The following is a 7,990-nucleotide window of genomic DNA, read 5'->3' as shown; positions in this document are numbered from 1 at the left end:
TATGGGGAGAGACTGATCTTCACTGTGTCAGTTAAAGAGGATGTTGTCAGCCCAGAGCAGGATTGCATCACAGGGAAGGCAAGGCTGACCCTGGGTAACCTTGACGAGATTCAGGCAAGTGTCAGGCCCAGAGCCAGCCTAGTCTTCCACTTCACATTCTCCCACGGGGCTGGGCCAGCCACTCCTCACCGCAGGCCAGCAAGAAAGAATCTCTCCCATCTCCACCTTGAAGTCCCTCTTGACAGGTTACTGGAGCTCCCTTACCCTTCTGCCAGGCCTACCTTCACTCAGGTCACTGATAACTCCTCATAAGCTACATCTCAGCTATTGTTTGTATGGTGTGAAGTAAAGATCTAATCTCCCATGCCATGTGCATAAACTGCCTCCTGTCCCCATCTTCAAGGACTTCTGAAGGTGTTTTCCCCTCCCTTTTTTGCCCATTTACGCATTCAGTGGTCTTTCTCTTATTGATTGGCAGGAGTTCTTTATATATTTGTGGATAAGGAGCCCTCTGCCAGTTACATCTTCTCATGGCTTGTGGCTCATCTTTTCTTTTTGTTTATGGTGTCTTTGATGCCCAGAGGTTTTACCTTCAATGCATTCTTTTCTTTTATGGTTAGTATTTTTTGTATCCTAAGAAATATTTCTCTGCAACACTGCCATAAAAAGTAATAAGGAAACTCTTTACATATTCCTTTGGAATCATCTCCAAGGTGAGGAAAATGTGTGATTAATATGTCATCCTTTGTATTAAAACAGTGGTGGGGGAGGTTGTGTATGTGTGTGTGTGTGTGTTTTCATATTACTTCTCTATGCATAATGTAGCTCTGAAAAGATAACGAGAAGCTGACCATGCCCGTGGACTCCAAGGAGGGCAATTAGGTGGTTGTGGGATACAGATAAGGAGCATATTTTTAAATCACTCATTCTAGTTTGGTAACCTATTGAATTTTGAAACACAGGAATGTATTCTTTGAAAACTGAACTAATTAAGGTTCTTTTTAATGAAACAACCCTTCTCGACCCCCAAATCATAAAACTATTCTCCCATATTTTCATCTGCACCTCTAGTTCTGTAACATTAGGGCTTTGAGCCCCCTGGGGAGGGCTTTTGGGTACGGTATGAGGAAGAGGTGCCATCCCCCAGCCCAAGCGAGAGATCCTTCCCCCAGGATCTGAAAGGCCACTTCCGTCTTGTATCCATCTCCATGGGTGCATGGGTCTCTTCCAGGGCTCTTGGTCCTTTTCGGTTAATCTGCTTGTCTAATCGTATGTAAATTCCATGGTCTCTTAGTTGCAAACGCAAAATAGTCATCCTGATTTCCGGTTAGGCACACCCTCTCATATTCCTCTGCAAAATTATCTTCCCTTTCCTTGTAGCTTTGTTTGTTTTCCCGCATGCTTGAGTTTCCTAGGGCTGCTTCAGAGGATTCCCACGGAGGGGGCGTCTCAAACAACAGGAACTTCTTGTGCCTCCGTTCGGAAAGCCGGAAGCCCAAGATCAAGGTATCCCAGGCTTGGGTGCTTCTGAGACTGTGAGGGGAACCTGCTTTTTGGCTTGGAAAGAGCTGTCTTCTCTCTGTTTCTTCACTTTGTCTTTCCTCTGAGCCTATCTTTATGTCCAAATTTCCCCTTCTTAAAGGACACCAATCCTATTAAATTAGGGCCCACCCTAGTAAGCGTGTTTTAACTCAACCCCCTCTATAAAGACCTGATCTCCAAATAAGGTCACGTTCTGAGGTACTGGGCGTAGGACTCTTTTTTTGTGTGTGGGGGGGACATAAGTCAACCCCTAACACAACATAAAAATGATAATCAGTTCAGGTTTGGAAAATCTTTTTTGGGGGAGCAGAAGATGGTTATTGAGTGGAAAGGCATGAAATACAATATAAATCTCATTCCATCTGTAAAATTCTTCTTTCCTGCTGCCTTTGTCATGTTTTGGAGGGATGCCTCTTAAACATCTGTCCCCTCAAAGTGAATGGACAGATCCTGGCCCCAGCATTCTAGAAATCTAGGTTCTAATTTCATCTTCTCACTGTGTGTCATTGGGCAAATTGTCTTCCCTTTCTGAACCTAAGTTTCCTTATCTGCAAAGAGGGGATAATACTTGCAGTGGCGATGATAAAACCACTAGCTACTTCACAATATGGCTGGAAGATTAAATGGGATTATGCTTTAAAAACCTTGGAACCTGCTGGGCCTTGAGCAGGAACTTCAATAACATTTCAGAAACTTTCTTGTCTTGTCATTTTCTCAGGTTCTTCTCCGTCCCCACTTACACACTGGAGTTCCTCAGGAGCCCAGAACGGACTCTGAGCTGGGCTTACTCCCCTGCACTGGGTTACAAACCTGTGGCCTGAGGGCTTAGTCCACCACTGGACATGTTATCTTTGACCCACCCCCACCAACAACAACATGAGTTAAAAAAATTTTAAGCAAACATTAAAATATGAGAAGATTTCACATTTAAAAAACTCTAGATTGCCAATGGCTCTTGAAAAAATCAGAACTCTAACCACACTGAGTCCACATTTCCACATGCAACAGACAGCTGATGTGGAGAAGAAGCCTCAGGTGGCTCTAGCTCCCAGGCGCTTTCACCCCTGTGGTCTCGGGGGTACCAGCCCTGGAGGCAGCCAGCCACCCTTCTCCCTCCCAGCCACTGGTCTTGCTTCCCATGTCTCCAAGAAGACTGAGCCATCAGAGAAACGACTACCATGAGCTCCCTGCCCACCCCCCAACTCAGCCCAATGCCCACCCATCCCACCTTCCCAACAGTTCCTTGAAATGAACCGATACCTCCTCCCAGGCCTGGATCCCCACCCCATGCACCCCCTTTCCTGCATCTTCAGGCTTCCTCTTGCCTATTGCGCCATTCCCATCTGCACAGGATCTGCTGCGATATCGGCTATTTTAAAAAACAGTCCCCACCTCCCTGAATCCACATCCCCATCCAGTTACTGCCCTACTTTCCATCTTTCAGACCTACACTTCCTCCGAGGGCTTTTCTGGGTCTCGGGCCCCATTTCTCACCCCCCCAGGCTCTCCATCGGGTTCCCCCTCAGCACTCCATGAGCCCTGCTCTGGCCCCACTGACCCCACCTTACCAAATTCAGTGGCCCAGTTCCCAGCCCTTCTCTTATGTGACCCCTGGGGAGCTGTTTTTAATTTAAGTTGAGATGCACTCGCGTGCCACAAAATTTACCTTTTTAAAGCATGCCATCCAGTTGTTTGTCACCAGGTTGTGTGACCATCATCCCCATCAAGCTCCCTGAACGTATTCATCACCTGTCAGAAGGAAACGCCCTGTGCATCCAGCAGCGATGCCCGTCCCTCCCTCCCCCCACCCACTGGCAACCGCTAATTGGCTGGCTCTGTGGATTTCCCTATTCTGGAACGTTCAGGTAAATGGAAAGCCATACACTGCGTGGCCTTTTGTGTCTGGCTCCTTCATTTGGCACGTTTTCAAGGTCGATCCAGGTTGTTGCATGTGTCAGACCTTCGTTCCGTTCTAATGGCCGAATAATATTCCATTGGGGGTGTGTGCCCATCCCGTGTTTTGTTGAACCATTCATCAGTCAATCAACAGTTGGGTTTCCAAAGCATTTTTAAAAGTCAGATTATTGAGGAACTCTTTGCATACATTAACATATGCCCTTTTTAGTGGACAGTCTATGGGCCTTGGCAAATGCATGCGGTCTGATAACCAGCATCACAATCGAGATACCACTGAGAATTCCATCGCCCTCCCGTGTCCCTCATGCTCCTCTGTAGGCCATGCCCCAGCTCACCCCGTGGCACTGGCAACCCCTGATCCATCCTCAGTCACTACAGTTTGGCTTCGGCAACAATGCCACGTAGATGGAATCGTGCGGCATGTAGCCCTGTGGGTCTGGCTTCTTTCCCTCAGCCTGATGTGTGATTTGCGATTCATCCATGTTGTTGTGACTATCCGTGGTTCATTCCTTTTCGATGCTGAGGCATATTCCCTTCATTGTCAGATGGATCACAATTTGTCGAGCCGTTCGTCTGCTGAAGGACACTTTAGTTGTTTCTAGTTTGGGGAAATTATAAATAAAGCCACTACAAATACTCAGGTGCAGGGTTCCCTGTGCCCCCTGCAGGGTGAATTTCCCTCCTTTATTTTGTAACAGCTTTATCGAGATATAACTCATATCCCAATTCAGTTCAACCATTGACAGTATACAGTTCAATGATTTTTTGTATATTCATAGGGTTGTGCAACCATCAGTGCAATTTTAGGGACATTTCCATCACCTCAGAAAGAAGCCCTGTACCCTCAGCTATCACCCCCAGATCCCATTCCCCCCCAGACATAGGCAACCAACTGGTCTACTTTCTATCCATGTGGATTTGCCTATTCTGGAAATTGCATATAAATGCAATCTTACAATCCATGATCTTTGGGCTGGCTTCTTTCACTTAACATGTTTTCAAGGTTGTAGCATGAATCAATGCTTCATTCCTTTTCTTGGCTGCATACTATTCCATTGCGTAGCTATAGTGTGGGTATCTGATATATACTTTCACCAGGTGAGGGGCACCTGCGTTGTCTCCACCCTCTGGTTATATGAGTAACACTGCTTGTGAACATTCATGTACAAGTTTTTACATGAACAGAAGTTTTTGTTTCTCTTGGGTTCATGTAGAAATTTTATACAGAGATTTTATTTCTCTTGGGTAAACAAGTAGGAGCGGGACTGCTGAGTCACGAGGTAAGTGTGAAGTTCAACTTTGTAAGAACTGCCGGGCTGTTTTCCAGAGCGGCTGTACCATTGCACGTTTGCGTAAGCAGTAGTCCTAGAGTCCCAGCTGCTCCACATTCTGCAGCCACTAGGTTTTCTTATGTGAGCTGTTCTAACAGAGCCCTTAACCTGGGCATCTCTGCTCCTGAGCACGCTTTCTTCACTTGATTCCAGGACGCTGCCATAGATCGTTTTTCTTCTTTCTCGCCGGCTGTTCCTTCTGTATTTCACTTTCGGATTTCCCCCTTTTCCCCTATCTCAGTCTACAGAGCTCTTTTCTCTCCATACCCACTCCCTTGATGATCTCAGCTGACCTCATGGCAGTAAATCCCATCAATGCTCTGATGACTTTTTGCACGGGACCTCTCTCCCCAGCTCCAGACCACACAGTCGCTGCTTCCTCAGTATGTCCCCTGAAGCCCCAAGAACCCAAACTTGACATATTCCCCCCACTGTCTCCTCACTCTGGAACAGGAGGTTCCAGACTTCTGGGGGCTTAGGTTGTAAAACGGGGAGTAATTCTTGACTTCTCTTCCAGCCTCCATCGACTTGTCAGCAAATCCTATTGACTCCACCTTCAAAACGTGTCTGGAGCTCAATCTCTTCTCTCTACTTCTGTCACCTCGTCCCCACCACAACCCAGGCCAGGGACGACCCGGCCACCTCCTACCCGGATCATGGTGATCACCTCTTCCCTGGCTTCCTGGTCTGCACCCTTGACCTCTTTATATCAAATTTGGCAGATTATTGTCCCTCCTTGGCTCAAAACAATCCTGTGCCCCACACAGCATATGATTCCATTTCCATGAAATGTCCAGAACAGACAGACCCACAGAGACAGAAAGTAGATGCGTGGATTTGCAGATTTCCCAGGACTGGGGAAAGGGGCTGGAGGGATTGAGGGGTGATCATTAAGGGTTCTGATTTCTTTTTGGGGTGATTAAATGTTCAAAACTTGATTGCAGTGATGGTAACACACTCTCTGAATATATTAAGAAGTACTGACTTGCACATTTTAAATGGGTGAGTTGTATGGGATATAATTTGTATCTCAAGAAAAGAGTTACCACCGTCCCCCTCACCCTCCAAACAAAAACTCTTTCTTTTCCATGATTCTTGTCGCGCACATACTAAACCCAGTGTCCTGGCCCTGTGTGATCTGCCCTCTCCCTTCCAACCCTAGGCCCTCTACTTTCTGAACACATCCCACACTCTATCCCCACCATACTGGCCTTGCATGCTCTTCCCCAGGGCCTTTGCACTTGCTGTTCCCTTTGCTAGGAATACGCTTCTCCTACAGTTTCCCATGGCTCATTCCCTTACCTTTTTCGGTCTCAGCTCAAATGCCACCTCCTCCAGAGAGGACTTCATGGACATCCATTTAGAATAGCAGTGCCACCGGCCGGGCTTCCCTCCCCACTGCTGTTTCATTTGCCTCCAAAGCACTCTCACTTTCTGACACACAGGATTTATTTATGCATTTACGCCCCGCACCCTCAGGAGACCTGTCCTGCTTGCTGCTGTATCTCCTGGTGCTAAAACAGTGACTGGCGCATAGTAGGTGACCAAGAAACACTGTCAAATACACAGAGAGGCAAATGCTCTTTGCATCCCTCCCTCTCAGGGTCTCAGGTCCGTGTGTCCAAAGGTCACTTCTCTTGCATGATTCTAGGGTTGTTGTATGGTCTCCCCAAAAGATACATCAGTGTCCGTGCCAGGAGCCTGTGAGTGTGACTTTATTCTGAAAAAGGGCCGCTGCAGATGTAATTAAGGACTTTGAAATGAGATCGTCCTAGATTAGCATGGTGGACCCTACATCCAATGACAGTGTCTCCATGAGAGGTAGAAAAGGAGAGGATGCAGACACGGAGGAATGGCCACGGGAAGACAGAGGCAGAGACGGAATCACGCAGCCACTGGCCAGGGGACGCCAGGGCCACGAGCAGCTGGAAGATGCAGGAAGGATCCTCCCGAAGAGCCTTCAGGAGTACAGCCCTGCTGACACCTTGATCTCAGACTTCACTTTCCAGAACAATGAGGGAACCTATTTCTTTGGTCCTCAGCTGCCCAGTGTCTAGTTATTTGTTATGAACCCCCTCCCCGTGTCCTCGTAACTCAGAATATCCCTCCAATCTGCTGCTCCCCGTCTCAGGGAGGACCTCCCCTCCCATGCCATTGCCTGGCTACAGATCTGGGCCTCTCCCCTCTAGGGGTGCTCAGCCTCAAAGCTCTGTTGTTTTAAGCCACTAAGTTTGTGATAATTTGTTACCACAGCAGTAAGAAAGCAATGATGGTATCTACAAAGGAATTCACCTAAACCTCAATTTCCCACACGTGAAGTAATAACTGTCCACTTCTGCAGACACCTCTGGGCTCTGACAGGGCCTTGCACCCAGCTGGAGCTTTCTGTCTGTGCAGCGAATGCGTGCCTACCGATGCTAGGCGCTACCCTCAACTTCCCCGTGATTAACCCATTTAATCCTCACGCAAACCCCGTGGGGTAAATCTCACCACTGTCAACCCATTTTCCAGATGAAGAAACTGAGGCAAAAGGTTACAGGACTTACCCAAATGGCTGAGCTGGGACACACCCTCCTCCTGCAGCTGGGAGACTTAGGTGAGGCTGTGAACCATACGTGACATGATGTGCCTGGCGCTTTCTCAGCCTGCTGAGGGCATGGGTCATGGGTGAAGCCAGACGCCATCACTCTCTGCCTTGATGGATGGGGGAGAAGGGACACTGCCACCCCAAGGGCACTAGAAACAGGCAGGGGTGTTTTCTGTTGTCACAATGGCCAGAGGGCCACTGGGGGCATGTGGCAGCTGGAGACCAGCAGTTGGCCACGCCTGGGACAGTCCCACCCAACAAAGTACTTCCCCAAGTGCCATGGCTGAGAACCACTAAACACCAGGCCCAGGTCTGCATTTGCAACAGCTGTTGCATCCAGTGGTTTAAAAACAAGGGTTCTGGAGCCATCGGCCCAGGCTCAAGGGAAACCTGGCTTATCCAGACAAGCTACGTGACCTTGAGTGTCTTTTAACCTGCCTGAGCGCAGTGATCTCACCTGGAATGGAGACACTCAGTCCCTTCCTCATTACCTCATGAGGATTTAGTAAGTTAATACACCTGACCTCTTAGAACATTGCCTGGGAGACGCTTGGTGCTATTAAGCAAGTGCTCAGTGTCCAAGTCTGTTCCCCCCTCCCACTCTTGGGCAGGA

At 48.1% G+C, this 7,990-nt stretch overlaps 1 long non-coding RNA gene across 1 annotated transcript in view; it reads right to left on the bottom strand.

Annotated features, from left to right (window-relative positions):
- Positions 1 to 7,990, bottom strand: part of LOC118969928 (uncharacterized) — a 12,302-nt gene extending 4,312 nt beyond the window's left edge. Inside the window, exons 1-2 of the long non-coding RNA XR_005057735.2 lie at positions 3,795 to 7,990; positions 3,209 to 3,291 (exon numbers count right to left, since the gene is read on the bottom strand). This is a non-coding gene — a long non-coding RNA (uncharacterized lncRNA). The remainder of the gene's footprint in view (positions 1 to 3,208; positions 3,292 to 3,794) is intronic.

This window comes from Manis javanica, chromosome 17, assembly GCF_040802235.1.
Source record: "Manis javanica isolate MJ-LG chromosome 17, MJ_LKY, whole genome shotgun sequence".
Lineage (NCBI taxonomy): Eukaryota > Metazoa > Chordata > Mammalia > Pholidota > Manidae > Manis > Manis javanica.
This window is presented reverse-complemented; position numbering and strand designations above follow the sequence as displayed.